The sequence below is a fragment of the Eleutherodactylus coqui genome, chromosome 1 (genome assembly GCF_035609145.1).
Source record: "Eleutherodactylus coqui strain aEleCoq1 chromosome 1, aEleCoq1.hap1, whole genome shotgun sequence".
Lineage (NCBI taxonomy): Eukaryota > Metazoa > Chordata > Amphibia > Anura > Eleutherodactylidae > Eleutherodactylus > Eleutherodactylus coqui.
In genome coordinates this window covers 471,072,057-471,092,367 of record NC_089837.1, presented here as the reverse complement: position 1 = coordinate 471,092,367, position 20,311 = coordinate 471,072,057, and the positions used below count along the sequence as shown (strand labels likewise).

The 20,311-nt window shown below is 45.3% G+C and overlaps 1 non-coding gene across 1 annotated transcript; it reads left to right on the top strand.

Annotated features, from left to right (window-relative positions):
- Positions 1–19,081: 19,081 nt before the first annotated feature.
- TRNAS-CGA (transfer RNA serine (anticodon CGA)) lies at positions 19,082–19,163 on the top strand. The gene has a single exon. It is a non-coding gene; the product is annotated as a tRNA-Ser (tRNA).
- Positions 19,164–20,311: the final 1,148 nt, after the last annotated feature.

Genomic DNA, 20,311 nt, shown 5'->3' with positions numbered 1-20,311 from the left:
GCGCAGCTTTCATTTCTCAAGAACTGACAGCAAAATGAAAGCTGTGCTGTGATTGGTTGCTATGGGCAACAAAAACACATTCTCAGAAATCGGCCCCTAAGGACAGCCATTGGCAAGCGTATTATATCCGCATTTCTGCGTCCAGAATCAATATGTACCGGCCTGACCACTGGGTTTACTGTGCTGAATTACCAACATCTGAGGCGAACATGTTTCACACATTTTTGCGCGCTTGAAAATCACGCCCGTATAAACAACGCAACATTTTGAAGCCATTGATTTCAATGAGTCCATTCTCACAAGCGTGCTTCCCACACGCATTTTCTGCACACCATAAAAGATGGGGCCTGCCCTATTTTCTGCATGTAAGGGCCAAAGCAGACTGGCGCATGCGCAAATACGCTCGCCGTTACAGAGTGTATTAGCGCATGAACCAGGTAAAAGTAATTTTTTTTTTTTTTACCGTTCAAATTTCGTGTTAATAAGCGCCGGCAAAGAAAAGAAAAGTGTAAGATGGGTCCTGACGAATCTTTCTCGCACGTAGAGAAACTGTGTGTGAGAAAGATAGGGCAAGTTCCATCTTTTCTCGTGCGTAGTATTAACGCGCGAGAATCCTACTCGTGAAAATGAAACCATTGAAATCAATGGTTTTGTTTCACCGTGTTTCGTGGCCGTGGTTTTCACGGCTGCAAAACATAACAAAAATACGTTCACGTGAAGACGCTCTTACGTATAAAGCTGCCATGAAAGTCAATGGCGGGTTAAAAAAGCAAGCAGAAGGGTGTGACGCGGCGGACGGCGCAGGGAAGAGAAGACAGCCGGCCCGAATTTGGCTTTAAATAGCCATTCTATTCCACAGAAAGGGAGTATCACGCGTGTAAACTGGCATGGCGAACGCAAATATTGCAGTACTAAACGCTGGCATGTGTATATCAGCCTGATTATTGCCATCTCAAAACCTTGTTCAGGCGCAGATACGCTCCGTGGCGGCGAGCGTATTAGCGTATACGTTCATCTGCGGAGGCCCTTAGGGATCTATGATGCTGGTAGTTCAGGGTCATTAAACGTGGTGGTGAGCTTTAGGGCTCCTTCACATGCGCAAAACGTGTGTGTGCAACACACGGAGCATACAACCCATTGATTTCAATGGGTTCATACACATTTCCGTGTTTTGTGTGCGCATTTCCTGCCTGCGAAAAAAAACTTTACATGCTCTACTTTTGTGTACAAATGTCCCTATGGAAGTCCATGGGTGATGTGCGAATGTGCGCGCAATACACATGGGGATGTAGGAATTGAAACTGTCCGTAAAAAAAGAACACATCTGGACATCATTAGATGAATTCGCCATTTAAATCAGGGCGTGGTCGTGTCCCGTGCGCAAAAAAAAGACTCATGCATGACGCAAATATGTTGTGCTGAAGTACTAGTAAACGCACATTCCTCCGAGTAAAGCCACCCTAAAGGGCTAATGCCCACGGCTGGATTTCTGCCGCGTTTTACGTGGCGGAAATCCGCGGCATTGCCCCGCAGCTATTAGATTCTATTGAACCTAATAGCTCAATGCTCACCCTACGGAATTCCGCAGCGTGAAATAAACTGCGGCATGTTCAGAATGTCGCGGGAATACGCGCGGCCATCTTCCATTGTATACGCTTTCCTGCCGGCCGCGCCATATGACACTGCCGGCGCATCATGCCCTGTACTGCAGATCCGAAAGGTGAGTATGGGGTCTTTGGGGTGGCGTCGTGACGGACTCCGTTGCAGTATTCCACTAGCGAAGTCCGTCACAGCCATGGGCATGAGGCCAAGGCTGGGTTCACATGGGGCGGAATTGCTGCAGTGTGGACTTTCCACATATAAATTCCGCCTGCAATCTTGAACCCGAGACTAAGCAGTGGATAGTGTGGATAGTCCGCTGTGGCCAAGCCACGCAGAAACTGACATGCCATGCGGAATTCTAATCCGCAGCATGTCCATTGTATTGCTGTTTCCGCTGCCGGCTCTCTCCTCTCTAAGGCGAGAGATTCCCATAACGGAATACAGGCGGACAAGCTGCTTCAAACCCGCTGCCTTACCACAGGGGAAATCTCACGGAATTTTTGTGCGGTCCCGCTGCGGACATTCTGCGAGATTCCCGCGGGATTTCCGCCCCGTTTGAACCCTGCCATGTGTCTTCTTCAGACAAGCGTATGTGCAAATATGCTGATTTAAAAAGTTATCTAGCTTAATGAAGTCCAGATTCTCTGTCAGGGAATTGCGCAGCGTACTGCTCATTTGCACACACATTTGCGCACCTCTCAGACTGCTATGGTGACTTTGCGCACAAAGATAGAGCAGGTCCTACTTTTTTGTGCTTGACTGAAATGTGCGCTAAAAAATTGTTGATGTGAAAGAACGCATAGACATTAATGGATTCTATTCTCTGCATATTGCAGACGTATATTTTATGCGCTAAGGACGGATTCACACTGGAGTAGGCGCAACTACGCTTGGCAGTACGGAGAGTAGCTGTGCCTGAACAAGGGAGATTTCTTACCCTTTTCTGGCCATTCGAACTACATGCCAGAACGCAGGAGTTTGAAAATAAACGCGTGAAGACTACGTGCGGGGAACATAGAGCTGATCCTGTCTACTCTCGGCCGTAGTATTCGCGGACGAGAAATCCCGATAGTGAAAATAAAACCACTAAAATCCATTGAAATCAGTGGTTTCGTTTTGTCCCCGTTATACGGCCGTGATTATCATGTCCATTAAGGCCCCATGTCCACTTGTAAATTAAAATTTAAAATCCGCAGGCGGATTTAAAATCCGCGTGCAGGAAAAAATCTGGACCATGCTCCATTTGGTGCAGGTTTCCCGCGCAGGACGGCTCCCGCAGGCTTCTATTGAAGCCTATAGAAGCCATCCGGATCCGCGGGAGACCTAAAATCAGAATATACTCACCTGCTGCGGGGCGTGCGTGTTTTCCCTTCTTCCCGGCCGGATCTTCTTGCTTCGGCCTGGCGGATGTGCCCTTCGCATGCGCGCGGCACGCAGCCGGCGTGCCGAGCACATTCGCCGGGCCGAAGAAAGAAGATCCGGCCGGGAAGAAGGGAAGACACGCACGGACAGCTGCAGGTGAGTATATTCTATTTTCAGTGCTCATGTCCGCGGGGCACGAGGGACCCACTGCAGATTCTCCATAAGGAATCCGTAGCGGGCCTGATTTTCCCCGTGGACATGAGGCCTTAGGCTAACTTGCGCTCCCCACCATGGGGATTTCCCAAAGATGCAAGGCATTTTCATGGCAAAACAGCCTCACATCACTTCGGGGATCGCAGAGTTTCCCCCATTGCTTTCAATAGGGCCGGCGATTTTGCCGCGAACGCCATTGAAAGCAAGGTCGAGTAGGTCCTATTTGTTTTCTCGCACGAATGTTCTGTCCGGAAAAAAATTGTTCGTCTGAATGAAGCTATTGAAATCCAATGTTTCGCATAGTAGCGTTTTATGTGCGTTTTTTTTTTCTTTTTTAATGCACTGACATGCCTGTGTAAATACGGTCGTCTGAATAAGCCCCTAGGGTGTATTCACATTGGCAGTTTTCTGATGCAGGTTCTGCTCTTCTTCAAGAATCTCCCATTATTTTCTATGGGAGCGTTAAAAAATGCACTGCGATCGTGTGCCGTACGATTTGCATGCTATTTTAATGTGTGATGGTTTTGTAACGCAGGTTACTATGGGGACTAAGTGCTTCTGTAGACGGGCGATTTTGCGCGCTTTCGCATGTGCAAAATCGCTTGCGCAAACCGCAGAGAGTAGAACCCATTGATTTCAAAGGGTTCCCTCACATTCAGCTTTTTTGCACTATATTTTCGCATTTGCGCACCCAAGGCACCATAGGACACTATGAGGGTGCGCAAATGTGCACTCTGTCCACACAAAATTGGGCACTGAGCTGTGTGATTTCTTTGTTTAATCACGGCACATTGCTTAAAAATATGCTTCAAAAAACTGCCTGTGTGACACCAGCCTTACGGTTTATTTACACTGGCAAAGGCGCTACTATGCTTGCCATCATGGAGAGTAGTTGCGCCTGAATGGGGGGAATCCCTTCTCTCTTGCCGGCAATTCAAATTCAGCGCCAGAGCATAGGAGTTTGTAAAATGAGGTGGAAAGCTAGCGGCTGACCGGTCTGTTCCACATGTGTTGTTCACTACGTGCAGGGAGGATGGGGCACGTCCTATCTATTCCCAGCCGTACAAATCACGGTCGGGAACAAAGATAGTGAAAACAGAACCACTGAAATCCCATAGAGATCAGAAGATCGGTTTGTCCAGTTATAATGGTTGTATAAGGTGATAAAAGGACGTTCATGTTGGCTAATGTCACACAGACGAGTGCGATATCTCGCCCTGAAACTCAACCCGATATCGCACGTGCCAAGATGAGATTCCCCCACGGATGCGAGGCGTTTTTGTATCAAAGCCGCCTAGCATCGCTTCAGGGAAGTAGCGATCTCCCATTGTTTCCAATGGAATAACCACGCATTGCACCTCGTGCACCTAGCGACCCAGGTGAAGCTGCCGTCAGACCCGTTGAAAACAATGGGCGATGCAAGGGGGCGCCCAAAGATAGTGCATGCCGCTGTTCTTATCCAGCAGTGCATTGTAGTGCAGGAAAAATCGCTCATGTGTATGACCCCATTAAAAGAATGGCGTGCAAGATTTGTGAATCTCGCAACACACAAATCTCGCGCAAGAATCTCGGCCTTGTGAAACCGGCCTTAGGCCATTTCCACCTGAGCATATTCTCACATCCGTAATATGGACGTATTCCAGATGACATTGCAACCGTATGTTATCAGTATTTGCCTCCATGTTTGCCCAATAGAAAATAAAAGCAATGAATGCAAGAACCAATTAAAATAGTGCATGTGGCGTTTTTAATACACGTCTGTGAAAGATACAGCCAAGTGAACAGATACATAAATAAACTGTGATAAACTGAGTGGCACGTGACTACCCGCTAGCTTCTTCTTCCAAGCAGCTGGCCCCGGGGCCAAAACTTTACGAAATTGGTATCGCTGGAATTTATTTGTTGTGCACACTGAACGCCGTAAAAACGAAATCCAAAAAAACAGACAGAATTTCTTTTTTCACCCAATCCCCCTAAAAAAATAAATAAAGGTTATACAATACATTATATGTACCCAAAAATGATGCCATTAGAAAAAACATCTTGTCCCGCAAAAACAAGCGCTCCTATAGCTATGTGTAAAATTAAAAAGTTATGGCTCCTGGAATGCGGCAATGAAAAAAAACCTGAAAAATTAGTTGTTCATTAAAGCACAAGCAGGCTTCTTCACTAAGGGGTTAAACCAGACGAGCCCTTTAAGGAGAGAAGACAGAGTCAGATAAGGTCCTCCTTAAAACAGTCTCTTGGCAACACAATAGGAAAATGAATAAGAGAGGTATGAACAGTGAAGGAACATCACATTTAGGATATTAGTGCTATAAACCATCTCAAATGGTCTTACGGGTTACAAAGGAAAGTATTCCACGCAGCTAGATCAGTGCAAGTTCACAAGCAGATATAACGCTCATTGGAACTGAGGTATTGGGAAATTAGTTCCTTTATGGCACATAATTCTGTTACAAAAGTGTTCTTTGACCATTTGACCATTTAAAGGAGTTGCCTAGTTGTAAAATAGTGATAGCCTAAGCAAAGGCCATCAAAGATAAAGCAGCAGGGTTTGCCATCTGGGACACCTGCCAATTAGTGTGTTAGGCCGCTGAGCTGTTTTCTGCAGGAAACAGACAGCTCCGTTCTCACTGCAGTGGCCAGATTTGGTATTGCAGGTCAAATCCCAAGTGAAGTGCATAGGAACTTTACCTGTAATTCCAAACTTAGATCTGTATTTGCCCAATAGAAAATAAAAGCAATGAAAGCAAGAACTGACAAAAATAGTGCATGCGGCCGTTTTAATACACGCCTGTGAAAAATACAGCCAAGTGAACAGATACATAAATAAACTGTGATAAACTGAGTGGCACGTGACCGCCCGCCTGTTTCTTCTTGGTTCCAAGCAGCTGGCACCGGGGCTCCAGCGCTGGACAGGGAGCTGCATACATTTCCAGTACATTTCTAGCATACATTGTCAGTAAAATAGTGTATACTCTCCCCAAATAGTGTCATTGAGTGCCATACAGATTCATTACAGTGTTTCCACTGCTAGTATAACCTCATATAGTGCCAGTAAAGTTAAAGGGGTTTTCGAAGTTTATTTTTTTTAATAGTTTTGTTTGCAAATGCCCAAAACTATAAAAGAAATATATTCACTAAGGCGATGAACCGCCTCTTCAGTGGTCTACCGCCCGGCATCTGGCTTGTGATGTCACCCAGCCAAAAGGCCAGGTGACATCCTGTAAACCTGTCATGTGGACTTCTAATGTAGAAGCCACAAGGCAGGTTTATGAGACATCACTGATGATGTACCTGCTGGCCTCCTATTGGCTGCAGTGGTCACATGGGTAAACGACTCACATGACAGCTGCCACCGGAAACGGGGGAGCATTGCAGCAGCAAGAGGTGAGTATGTGTGCTACTACTGATTATAAATTGGAAAACCCCTTTAACCCCATCCCTCCCCATGATGTAAGGGTACTTCATCGGAGCGGGGTACTTCCCGCAAAATGACGTACCCATATGTCATAAGGATAGTGCGAGATCATGACAGATCTCGCGCTATCCGGCAGCGGGAGACGGCTGTCACTGATAGCCGACCTCCCGCTGCAACAGCGGGGGTGCATCGGAGATGCGCCCCCCTGCTGTTAATCCCTTTCCTGCTGCTATCTAAGTAGATCGGCAGGGCAAGGATTCACAGAGAGAGCGCTCTCGCGATGCTATCGCAGAGAGCCCAGCTGGTTGCTATGGCAACAGGACACCAGATACCAGAGTCCTGTATTGCCATATCCTGTGATCACTCTATGTGATAAGGCATTGAAGGTCGTGGAATTCCTTATCGTAGCGATCATCAGTGCTGTGGTGTAAGTCCCTCAGAGGGACACACATGGTGTAAAAAAAAAAATCAAAATAATGTACAAAAATTAAAAATGTTAAAAAAAATGTTAAAAAACACCCTTTTTTATGTTTTTTCTCATATTGGCATAAAAAAACTGAAAAATAAACTATAAAACGCATGTTTGGTATTGTCATGTCCGTAAAGACCCGTACAATAAATTGAACATACTTTTTATCCTGCATAGCAAAAAGGGTAAAAAAAAACCGCTAAAAAACTGAGGCAAAATGCAAATTTTTAGCATTTTGCCTCCCAAAAAATGCAATAAGGGCGCATTCAGGCAATCGTATATCGGCTAGGTTTTCACGCCCAGCCGATATACGGTGTTCCTCTCTGCAAGGGGGAGGAAGCTGGAAGAGCCAGGAGCAGGGGCAGAGCTACGTTTCCGGGCGTAGCTCTGCCCCTGCCATGCCCTTCCCATTGCAAATAGTGGCGAGGGTAGGAGAGGGGGTGGAGAGGAGGCAGGAGCTCAGTGCACTACTCCCGGCTCTTCCAGCTTCCTCCCTCTGCAGAGAGGGACGCCGTATATCGGCTGGGCGTGAAAACCCAGCCGATTTACGATCGTCTGAATGCGCCCTAAAAGTGATTAAAAAAAACTTATGTACCCCAAAATGATACCAATAAAAACAACAGCTTGTCTTTAAAAAAATAAGCCCCCACAGAGCTCCGCCCATGGAAAAATAAAAAAGTTACAGGACTTTGAATGCAGCGATTTAGAAAAAAAAAAAAGATTTCAAAACAAAGGGTTTTTATAACAGAAAAGTGGAAAAACCTAAAAAAAAGTAAGAATTTTGGTATCGTAACAGTACCGGCCCGCAGAAAAAAATGTATTGTCATTTATGCTGCATAATTAACGCTTTAAAAAATTTTTCTAAATCTATGGCAGAATTGATGCGATTTCTCTCCCTATGATCATAAAAAAAAAAAAAACAGTTTTACAATTTAGTCTATGTACCCAAAAAATGGCACTGATAAAAACTACAGTTCGCCACGCAAAAAACAAGCCCTTATACGTCTGCATCGATGGAAAAATAAAAAAGTTATGACTAGAGATGAGCGAACCTACTCGTTTCGAGTAATTACTCGATCAAGCACCGCGATTTTCGAGTACTTCCGTACTCGGGTGAAAAGATTCGGGGGGACTTCTATGGAAGTCTGCGGGAGCCGTCCCCGCGGGAAAACCCGCACTAAAATGGAACATGCTGCGGGTGTTTTCCTCCGCGCGGCAGGGAAAATTGACATTCGCAGGTATTTACTTACCTGCAGGTGTCCAATGCATCCCTATGGGCGCTGATCACGCGTGCGGGACACCCATGCGGATTTGCTAATTCAAATTGTCCAGTGGACATGAGGCCTAAGGGGTTAAACCAGACGAGCCCTTTAAGTCACAGAACCCCATTCTAAAGTCTGTGAAAAGATAATCAATGCTTCTACTCGCAGTCAGTCTAGAGGAGTCTGTGCCGCTTCCTAGCGAGGTCAGGATTTGTTTTGTATGTATGAAATATACTTTTCCGGAGTCCTTTGTTTAGTACACATTGCAGACAGACAGAACAGAGACAGGCACAGTGAAGGAGAGAAGACAGAGTCAGAGAAGGTCCTCCTTAAAACAGTCTTTTGGCAACACCATAGAAAAATGAATAAGAGAGGTATGAACAGTGAAGGAACATCACATTTAGGATATTAGTGCTATAAACCATCTCAAATGGTCTTACGGGTTACAAAGGAAAATATTCCACGCAGCTAGATCAGTGCAAGTTCACAAGCAGATATAACGCTCATTGGAACTGAGGTATTGGGAAATTAGTTCCTTTATGGCACAGTGTTCTTTGACCATTTAAAGACTTTGCCTAGTTGTAAACTAGTCATGGCCTTATCCGTAGGATAAGGAAAGGCAATCAAAGATAAAGCAGCAGCGGTTTTCCATCCGGGACAACTGCCAATTAACTGTTCATTGGGCCGGTGTGTTAGTGCACTGAGCTGTTTTCTGCAGGAAGCAGACAGCTCCATTTTCACTGCAGTGGCCAGATTTGGTATTGCAAGCCAAATCCCAATTAAAGTGCATAGGAACTTTACTTGCAATACCAAACTTGACTACGGTAGTAAGAATGAAGATGTCTGCATCCTGCAGAAATCAGCTGAGTGTATGAGTGCATTGACCTGGTGAACAGCTGATTGGCACAGGTGCCAGGCGGTAGACCCTGCTGATCTACTATTGATGGCTTGTCCTAAGGATAGGCCATCAATATTTAAAAGCACGATGCTTGTGACCAAGTGTGTTACACATTCCTTGTAAATGCACAGTAACATATAATATGTATTATAATTATGAGACCATTCCAAGGGGCAGGCTGAGACATTCCTAGGTCCCACATTTTTCAGTGAGCTGTTCATCACTAGGCCACGCTGTATGGTATCAGAAACTGTATATGTCAACCCTGAACTTTCCTGTTGTGCATTGTAGCCTTTCCGATTCTGCTAGAGCTTTGCTTATTCTGGTTTTATCCAGATAAGTTTTCTCTGTTTCTAGTCATGTATTGAAGTAAGGTGACCAGACTCCTGATTTAGGCGGGACAGTCCCGCATTGGGACCATGTGTTCTGCTTTCTGCTGTGACCCCAGCGGGACAGCGATTTATCCCGCTTTCAGGACGTCTGTCTCGCTTTTTGGGAAGTCTGGTCACCATTAAAGTGATTACCAGCCAGGGTGTTGCAGCTCCCCAGATGGTATTCACTCTGCAGCACCGTGGCTGACAGCAGTTTGTGCATCCAGGATCTTCCTCCCCTTACCTCTTCTCTTTGGTTTTGGAAGAGAGGAGGCGGTGCTGCAGGCGCACACACTTCCGCTGGGAAAAGCGCTGAGAGGAGCATCGGCGCTGTGAAAATCAAGAGGAGGGTAATTATATGGGTCTTAGGGACGGGCTAATACTACTGAGGCCACTGTGGTGGTCATTATTATTGCTGGGGCTGATCTAAGAGAGCGCTGTTACTATTGGACCACTGTGGGGCACTATTATTGCTGGAGCTGGAATAGGGGAGCGCTATTACAACTGGGCCTACTGTGGGAGTCACTATTATTGCTGGGACTGATATAGGGAAGCCCTAGTACTATTGGGGCTACTGTAGGGGGCATTTTTATTGCTGGGGATGATCTAGGAGAGCACTATTACTATTAAACCACTGTGAGGGGCACTATTATTGCTGGAGCTGGTATAGGGGAGCGCTATTACTACTGGGGCTACTGTGGGATTCACTATTATTGCTGGGGCTCATATAGGGGAGCGCTATTACTATTGGGGCTACTGTGGGGGTCATTATTATTGCTGGGGCTGATCTAGGAGAGCACTATTACTATTGAACCACTGTGAGGGGCACTATTATTGCTAGGGCTGGTATAGGGGAGCGCTATTACTACTGGGGCTATTGTGGGATTCACTATTATTGCTGGGGCTCATATAGGGGAGCGCTATTACTATTAGGGCTACTGTGGGGTCATTATTATTGCTGGGGCTGATCTAGGAGAGCACTATTACTATTGAACCACTGTGAGGGGCACTATTATTGCTGGGGCTGGTATAGGGGAGCGCTATTACTACTGGGGCTATTGTGGGATTCACTATTATTGCTGGGGCTCATATAGGGGAGCGCTATTACTATTAGGGCTACTGTGGGGGTCATTATTATTACTGAGGCTGATCTAGGAGAGCACTATTACTATTGAACCACTGTGGGGGGCACTATTATTGCTGGGGCTGGTATAGGGGAGCACTGTTACTATTAGGGCTACTTTGGGGGTCATTATTATTGCTGGGTCTAATCTAGGAGAGCGCTATTACTACTGTGGCTACTGTGGGAGTCACTATTATTGCTGGAGCTGATACAGGGGAGTGCTATTACTATTGGGCTAGTGTGTGGGTCACAAATTTTGCTGCGGCTGGTATAGGGGAGCGCTAATACTACTGAGGCATCTAAAAAAACTGTCAAAATCTGTCGCGTAGGGGCAGATTTTGACTTGAAATCAGCCGTGTACCCACAGCTGATTTCATGCTATGCAGCGCTCCCCCTTCCCTATACCAAAGGTTTCCTGCTTCCCAGCAGTCTGGTCAGGTGCAACGCCGCTGGTCAGGTGATGCCACTACAGGCCGCTGAGAACCAGAAGCCGGGAAACACTGACAGCGTGAATCCTACAGAGGAGGTGAGAGGGAGCGCCACATACTATGAAATCAGCTGTGGATTCACGCCTGATTTCCAATTAAAATCCACACCAATGGTACAGATTTTGACTGTTTTTTGAATGCAGAAATGCTGCGGAATTTGCTCCCTGTCTTTTTTGAACCGGCCCTGTACTTTTTATGACGACGGACGTAAAATCATACGCCGTGATAAGCTCCGCCTCTGGCCACACCCCTTTGTCCCATTTTGAACGTGGGAAAATCTGGTCACTTTATTTAAAGAGAATCTGTCAGCTGGAACATGTTGTCCAAACGGCAGGATGAGCGGAGCAGATTGTTATCTAGGTTTATGGGGAAAGATTCAGTATAACTTCTGTGTTAGTCATTTAAACCTCTGCAGATTCTGAGCTGAACAGTCCAATGGGTGGTCCTACCAGTGATTGACAGCTTGTATGTACAGCCATAACAGACAGCTGTCAGTCACTGATGGGACCGCCTTCTTATGTAGAGATTATTTAGGCATTCCTGAACATCCATTGACCTGGGCTGTCCTTGTTTGTGTCCAGATCTTGGACCTGTCTCAGTTGGAACTCAGAACCCCAAGTCCTGGACAAAAGTCTGTATCATGAACTGTGAATTTGAGTGAGTACCCTGAGTCTTGGGCAGCACCTCCAGTTCAGTTGCATTTTTTACTCTGTACCCGCAATCATCACAGTTCCACATCATGATGTCAACTCTGCTGTTTTTGTTCACAGGTAAAGACAAAGTTGCCTTTTTCAAGCATAACACAAAGGAGAGAAGTGCCTATCTATCTATCTATTTATCTATCTATCTATCTATCTCATATCTATCTCATATCTATCTATCTATCTATCTATCTATCTATTTATCTATCTATCTCATATCTATCTATCTATCTATCTATCTAATATCTATCTATCTATCTATCTATCTATCTATCTATCTATCTATCTATCTATCTCATATCTATCTCATATCTATCTATCTATCTATCTCATATCTATCTATCTATCTATCTATCTATCTCATATCTATCTATCTATCTCATATCTATCTATCTATCTATCTATCTATCTATCTATCTATCTATCTCATATCTATCTCATATCCATCTATCTATCTATCTATCTATCTATCTATCTCATATCTATCTATCTATCTCATATCTATGTATCTATCTGTAATGGAAATTATTTGATTGTAAGGTATTATAATAATTATATGAATTTAAAATGCGCAATGAGAGACACCATTGAAATATACCAGGAGAAGTTACTTCATAAACTAGGGACATATGTCTGGATGAGATAAGAATATCAAGAAGCTTCCACATGTTAGCTGAAGGGGCCCTAGGAATAACAAGATACTAAGGGAGGGGTTGACGCCTCACACTAAGACTAGAGAATAATGTTCATAAACTAGAAATATGTGGATGTGTATATATATGGATATACATGTATGTATATGTATATATATATATATGTGCATATGTATGTGTATGTATATATGAAGGTGCACATGTATGTATGTGTGCCTATATGTATGTAAATGTGGGTATATAAGTAATATTTAATATTACGCCACAGTCAGATGAAAAGGACTACACAAAATGGCCGACCACATGCTTAGCTAAAGTACAAGGAACACATATGGTGAGATAAGATAAGGACTTCGAGCTACTTGGGCCCCTCAGCACTCCATCAAGAGGTTATTCACTGCTGACTTGGAAGATTCTGGAAGGTATGCAAATGAAGGGTTAAGTTGACCTATGACAAATGTTGGATTGGAAACTAACCAATAAACTGCATAGTTAATTGTCCAATGATGTTGCGACACCCCATTGTAAGGGGACTATAAATAAAGATGCCCGACATCGATTTGTTGGGAATTCCTTGATGAATCCATAACTGTGTGGGCTCTGTCATTTAATTCCTCCGTCATATGACGTACTGAACTCTAGGTGTGAGCAGCCCTACTGCACGGGCCACCTAGACTTCAGTCACAGGGTACACTCTGCTGTCCCTCATCAGGCTATCGCCGTAGCATGGGTCATATGACGTCATTCACGAGGTACACTCCGCTTTCCCTAGACGGCCATATATTTTTGCCGCGACACTATCTATCTCATATCTATCTATCTATCTATCTATCTCATATCTATCTATCTATCTATCTATCTATCTATCTATCTCATATCTATCTATCTATCTATCTATCTATCTATCTATCTATCTATCTATCTATCTATCTATCTATCTATCTATCTATCTATCTCTCATCTATCTACACGACACACACTACTCCCACAACATTCATTGGTTCTTTTTCCCATGTAGTTTGCATCAGGGGTGTAACTATAGAGGATGCGGGGGATGCGGCTGCACCTGGGCCCAGGAGCCTTAAGAGGCCCATAAGGCCTCTCTTCTCCATATAGGGAACCCAGTACTAAAGGTAAAGCATTATAGTTGGGGACCCTGTTACAGGTTTTGCATCGGGGCCCGGGAGCTTCAAATTACACCTCTGGTTTGCATGTAATCATCAGTTGCCATAGAGCACCCACCCAAGCTAAGATATATGCAAGCTTCATACATATAACACATGTGCAGTGCATTTGAGTTGTTTTTTTGTTGCAAAACTCAGCATCTCAGGCGCATATGCCAATGATTGGAGTTGTGATGTGATTCGATGAACTGTCTTGTCACCTAAGTCCCTAAAGGCTCATGTCCATGGGGAAAATCAGGCTAGCGCGGATTTCTGCTGCGGATGCAGTATAATTGTCTTTTTTTCATGCGGGAGATCAATTAAGATATGAGCTGTATGAGCTCCCGCACGTGTAATCCGCACTAAGACCGCCTGCAGACAGCCGGGTCAGATCCCGCTGCGAGAATTCTCGCAGTGGAATGCAGACCCGTGCCCCTGCAGAGTCCTGTGGCTTACCTGCTCCCGGCGTCTTCACTCTCTGTTATGCGCTGGCTGTCGGCGCATGCGCAGAGAGGAGCCGGCCCGTCACCACTGACATTTCTGTGCCGGATGCCGCATTTTTTTTCATGCGCGTGAAATCCACAATTCACTTAAGATACTATCCACGGCTATTTAATTAACTGAGGATGGTCAATGCTTTCCGATGGGGTGCAGATTTTTTCACGCACGGATTTCGTCCAGTTAACAGAGTTTGAGAGGGGCGCATTTTTAGAATGCTCAAAGCTGAATGGTCAGGTTGACGAATTGTCCCCCACCTGGGCCCTTTTTACCCGACTGTTAGGAGGTGTTGGGACCAGTGGATGTGTGAGGGCACACAACGCAGCTGGGCGCAGGACATTCTCGACTGACCACCAGTAGAGAGTATTGTCTGATCGTCCGATAAAAACATACGCATCCAAATGTTTCATTGTCCACCATCCAGAGATAGGTGGCATCATCGTTACTGACCCCTGTGTCTGTTGGAACTATTACCAGGCACGTGACTGAAGGACATTTGGTTTCACGGTGCCTATTATGTGTACTAACTTTGACACCCACCATTTGCAGTGGTGACATGAATTATGAAACTGGACTGCTACGGAGTGGAACCGGGTTGTCTTCAGCAAAGAATCCAGGTTTAATTCAGTTTTTGATGGCCATGTTCGTGTCTGGAGACTTAGGTGTGAGCGCCTCAATCCTGCCTTGGCTGTGGAGCGGCACACTGCCCCCACTGTTGGTGTGGTGGTCTAAGGGGTCATCGCATACAACAGTTGGTCACTCCTAGTACTGGTATGAGGGACAGTGAGAGCTCAGCTCAAATCCTGCAGCCACGCGTGTTTCCTCTAATGATAGGACTGGATAATGCTTGGCCGCACACACAAGGGGGTCACAGGAATGTCCCCACAACATTGTAACACTTCTGTGAACTGCCCGGTCGCCTAATTTATTGCCAATAGAACATGTATTGCACCATCTGCAATGCCAACTTCGACAGCTTATAAGCTTGCACCATCTAGAGGCTCAGATACAGCAAATGTGGACCATTCAGAAACTGTATACATCCATGCCCACATCACATCTTGCATCCAAGCTAGAGGTGGCCCAACAGGGTACTAGAATCTCCATACCACCTGTATCACATCTTGTATCCAAGCTAAAGGCAGTACAACAGAGTACTAGAGCCTCCATGCCCGCCGTATAACATCTTGTATCCAAGCTAGAGGCAGTACAACAGGGTACTAGAGCCTCCATGCCCGCGCATATCACATCTTGTATCCAGGCTAGAGGCGGTACAACAGGGTACTAGAGCCTCCATGCCCGCCTATATCACATCTTGTATCCAGGCTAGAGGCAGTAGAACAGGGTACTAGAGCCTCCATGTCCACGCATATCACATCTTGCATCCAAGCTAGAGGTGGCCCAACAGGGTACTAGACTCTCCATACCGCCCATATCACATCTTGCATCTAAGCTAGAGGCGGTACAACAGGGTACTAGAGCCTCCATGCCCGCCTATATCAAAACTTGCATCCAAGCTAGAGGCGGTACAACAGGGTACTAGAGCCTCCATGCCCGCCTATATCACATCTTGCATCCAAGCTAGAGGCAGTACAACAGGGTACTAGAGCCTCCATGCCCGCCTATATCACATCTTGAATCCAAGCTAGAGGTGGTACAACAGGGTACTAGAGCCTCCATGCCCGCCTTTGTCACATCTTGCATCCAAGCTAGAGGCGGTACAACAGGGTCCTAAAGGCTCCTTTCAAGTGTTCAGTTCTCCACAATAAATTATGCTTTTGCGCCAGTATTGTACTCACTTATTCAGACGACCGTATGCGCAAATATGCTCGCTGCAGTGCACTGTATTTGCGCATGAACAAAGTTGGATAGATACATTAGCAATAGACAACAATTTAGAAAAAACCCCCGTGCTCCAGTGATCGGATAGGCGAAATGAGAAGGCAGAAGGAACTTACTTAGCAGGGGTGTCAGTGCAAATGACACCCCTGAAAATCCAGGTCAGCTCGTAGAAATAAGGCTTGTCCAGGTTATGACGTTTATAAAGGTTCTTTATTCACAGGGTGCAACGCGTTTCGGCTGAATAAAGAACCTGACCGTGGATATTACTGCCTGCCAGGATCATTAGACGCACCGTGACCTTACACAGGGTCCGGTACGTCTGGGGTGAGTCCAATTGGATTTCCGTTTATTTTTCTTTACCCTGCCATTTTCTCCACCTCACATTGGAGCGCTAATCTCCTTCTTCTACTTATAGATACATTAGCGTGCATGTCTGCGCATAGTACTGTACGTTTTGTGCATGTAGGGCCAGTTCACAGGCACGCGAAACACCCTTTCCATGGAATAAAAGGCTATTTAGCCTAATGAGGTCGAGATGTGTTCTTTTGCCTGCATTTTGCGCAGTGTTTCACGCTTCTCCTTGCATATTTGCGCACTTCCCATAGACTTCTATGGGGGCCTTTGCTGCACAAAACGCAGGTAAATAGAGCAAGTCCTACTTTTTTGCACGCACACAAAACACACTCGTGAGAGCGAACATATTGAAATCAGTGGGTTGTATTGTCTCTGCTTTGTGCTTGCAGATTTTTCACGCGCAAATACCTATGCAAACGCGGTTGTGTGAAGAAGCCCTTATATCAACATTACAATCACACAAATAAAGTTTCATTCTATTCTGACAACTCCTTGTAAGTGCTGGATTTTTTTGACAATGAGTGTACATTGGCTGATCATGAGATGAATGGGAGTGTGTGCATGTCACGGGTGAGCTGTTGCAGCGCAGGATTCAGGGTACGATGCAGCAGAAGGAGTCACCAAAATATACAATATTTATTAAAAACAAAGGAAAAAAAAGAAATTAACAATATTTTGTTTGCTTCTCCACTCCTTGAAGTGCCTCACAAGTCGTTGCTGAAAAACTCTCCAATCTCCTCTCTCCGTGACCATGTTGGTCGTCTCTCTCTCTTTCAGAGCTGCGGAATCCTCCTCTGACAGCTCTGTTCTCCAAGCCCTCCTTAGAGCCCGGGACTCGGCTCGCCTTTGCTTTCTTTGTGCTCGCTCTATGCCAGCAGCTCTCCACAGCTGCTCTCTGCAATCTCCAGTAGCTCTCTTGCATCACCTCCAGCTCAGCAGATAACATCTTGTGTGCTTCCTGTCTTGCAGCAGAAATTATCCTTTTATATCGCAGCCTCAGCCAATCGATGAGTGCCTACTCCCCTTTAGGGAAGCCCCTCTGGACACAGTCAAGCTAGCTGTGTGGGTGAGTATAAAAAGAGGCTCCCCGAACTCTACATCACCTAAACTATAGGCACCATGGTGCTTAGGCCACTCTCACACATAGCATTGGCAAAACAACACAACATTTTGACCGCTGTTTTTGGACTTGGGTTACTGCATCTGACAGCGGTTTTTAATGCACTCCAGCAAAATAGAGCAGGCAGCATCCGAAGATTGTAGCATTAGATAACACCACGTTTAAGGGCATGTCTGCGAGGCTGCATTGAAATCAATGGGAGCGTTATACCGCGATTAACGTGGAGTTCAACACGCAGCGGTAATCGCAATTAAAAGCGCATGTGTGAGAGTGTCCTTACAGTTGATGACAGGTTCCCTTTAAAGAGGTATTTGCAGAATTACAACACATCACCTATCCAGGTGATAACTGTCTGATCTATGGGGGGGTCTGACCGCTCGGACCACCATTGATTATGAGAACAGATTTCCCATGTCCCTCATATGAATGAAGCAGCTAAAAATATGTCCTGTTGCTCCATTGAAACTCTATTGGACCAATAAATATGGCCTACTACTAAACATAGCCAAGTACAAAGCTTGGGTATCCCCGGCAGTCCCATAGAGTCTGAATGAAGTAGCAACGCATAGGTTGAGCTGCCATTCTATTCAAACATGGGACCCTCATTTTCCTTAAGGGTGGAGGTCCAAGAGGTTGGATTTCCACTGATCAAACACTTATCACCTATCCCATCGATATTTTGGGAATACCTTTTTAACGTTCCATGACATACAGGGCTGTCGTTGCAGATTGCCTGTCAGATGGTGGTATAATGTAATACTGTAGTATTGCATCATACTGCAGGAGCGATCAAATCAACGCAAGGTGTCAGAATGATAGCTACCCCCACAAATGACCCCATTTTAAAAACTATACCCCTTAATGTATTCACTGAGGGGGTCAGGAGTATTTTGACCTCACGTTTTTTTTCTTCCAGGAATTAATGAAATCTAGAGGAGAAAAAAAAAATTATTTTTGCAAATATGTCATTTTAAAGACATATTTTTTCTATAGTACACATGAAAATGAGAATTTACAGCCCAAAATGGATACCCGTTTGTCCTATGTTCAGAAAGATACCCATTGTGACCCTTATATTATGTTTCTATGCACAACAGAGCCCAAAATGAATGTTTGAATGGATTTTTGAGGGGCTTTTGAGCTGCTGCATGATGGGTTTTGTTTTCCTTGCATACATAATGAGTACACTGTTTACTCATTATGTAATCTGCAGGGAGGAGACAATGAAATCCTGTGGCCCAGATAAGCATCACATAAACACACGCCCAGCTGAGCAAAGAACTTGTGGAGGAAATGCAAATCCATTATCTGTGGGTGTAATTTTATTCAAAAATGGCGGCAATAAGTTCCATCTTGCGGCTGTTTAAGCGATAATCTTAGCATGTAAACGGGTCTTTCGTGTATAGACTTAGGTGATCTGTGAAAGATGCTGAAGAAAAAAACCTAACTAGAAAAACAGGCTTCAGAATAGTGGTATAATTTTTGCTTTGGGTATGAGAGGTCCCAGGTTCAAATCCTAGACATACCCTCATGTAACAGTCACGATGGCCGAGTGGTTAAGGCGTTGGACTCGAAATCCAATGGGGTTTCCCTGCACAGGTTCAAATCCTGTTCGTGACGATCTCTGCTTTTAAAAAAAACTTTCTGAGAGCAAGAAAAAACTATATATATATCAGGAGTGAGATATATCAAAGAGGATAACAAAATAACAACCGTGGTATAACAACTCACCAAAAATCGGCCCCTCCCGCGGCTCGCCTCAGATGCCTTGTGAGTTAGCTGAGGGACAGTGCTGCTGGTGCCGGAGCTGCTGTAGGGAGAGTGTTAGTAGTGAGTGTAGGCTTCAACAACCCCAACGGTCCTTCTTAGGGCCACATCTACCTGTGTGCAGGCTGCTGTTAGCAGTGGATATATTTTTTTTTTCTCAAAATCGGCTGTGCAGAGCATTGCACCCTGCATTAGGGACAGAAGTGGTGGTTAGGCAGGGAGAGTGTTAGGAGTGAGTGTAGGCTTCAAGAACCCCAACGGTCCTTTCTAGGGCCACATTTACCCGTGTGGAGTACTGTGCAGGCTGCTGTTAGCTGTGTTGCATTTTTTTTCTTTTTCTCAAAATCGGCTGTGCAGAGCATTGCACCCTGCATTGATACTACAGGGACAGAATTGTGTAGGCAGGGCTAGAAGACATATATTATTGATTGAATATAGCCAGTGGGCCTTTTCTTTAAAAAAAAAAAGGGAAAAAAGTATATTTGCCCTGCCTCTGTCAGTCCTCAGGGCTCTGGGTACGTGTGTGCTGCGCGGAGAACGTAAAAAAATCAGACACAGCCAGCTACGTTTTACAGCAGGCTTGCGCCACTTTCTTTCCTGCCTGTGAAATTCCTTAATTTTTAGCCCACCTGCATTACAGCTGACGTTACATCCGCTGTGTTGGGCAATGCAATGGGATATATTTATGTACCGCCGATGGCTTCCTGGCACCCACCCATGCTGTGGGTCCACAGGGACTTGTAAATGCATCTGTTTCCACTTCTAAAGAACCCCAGTCTGACTGGGGCATGCAGTGTGGGCTGAAGCCCACCTGCATTAAGCACAACATTACTACCTCAGCTGTGTTGGGCAATGCAATGGGATATTTTTATGTACCGCCGGTGGGTTCCAGGGAGCCACCCATGCTGTCGGTCCACAGGGACTTCACAATAGGGAGTTGTACCTGCCTGTGTCTATGAATTAAAAACCGCGGTCTGACTGGGGCATGCAGACACCTTGAC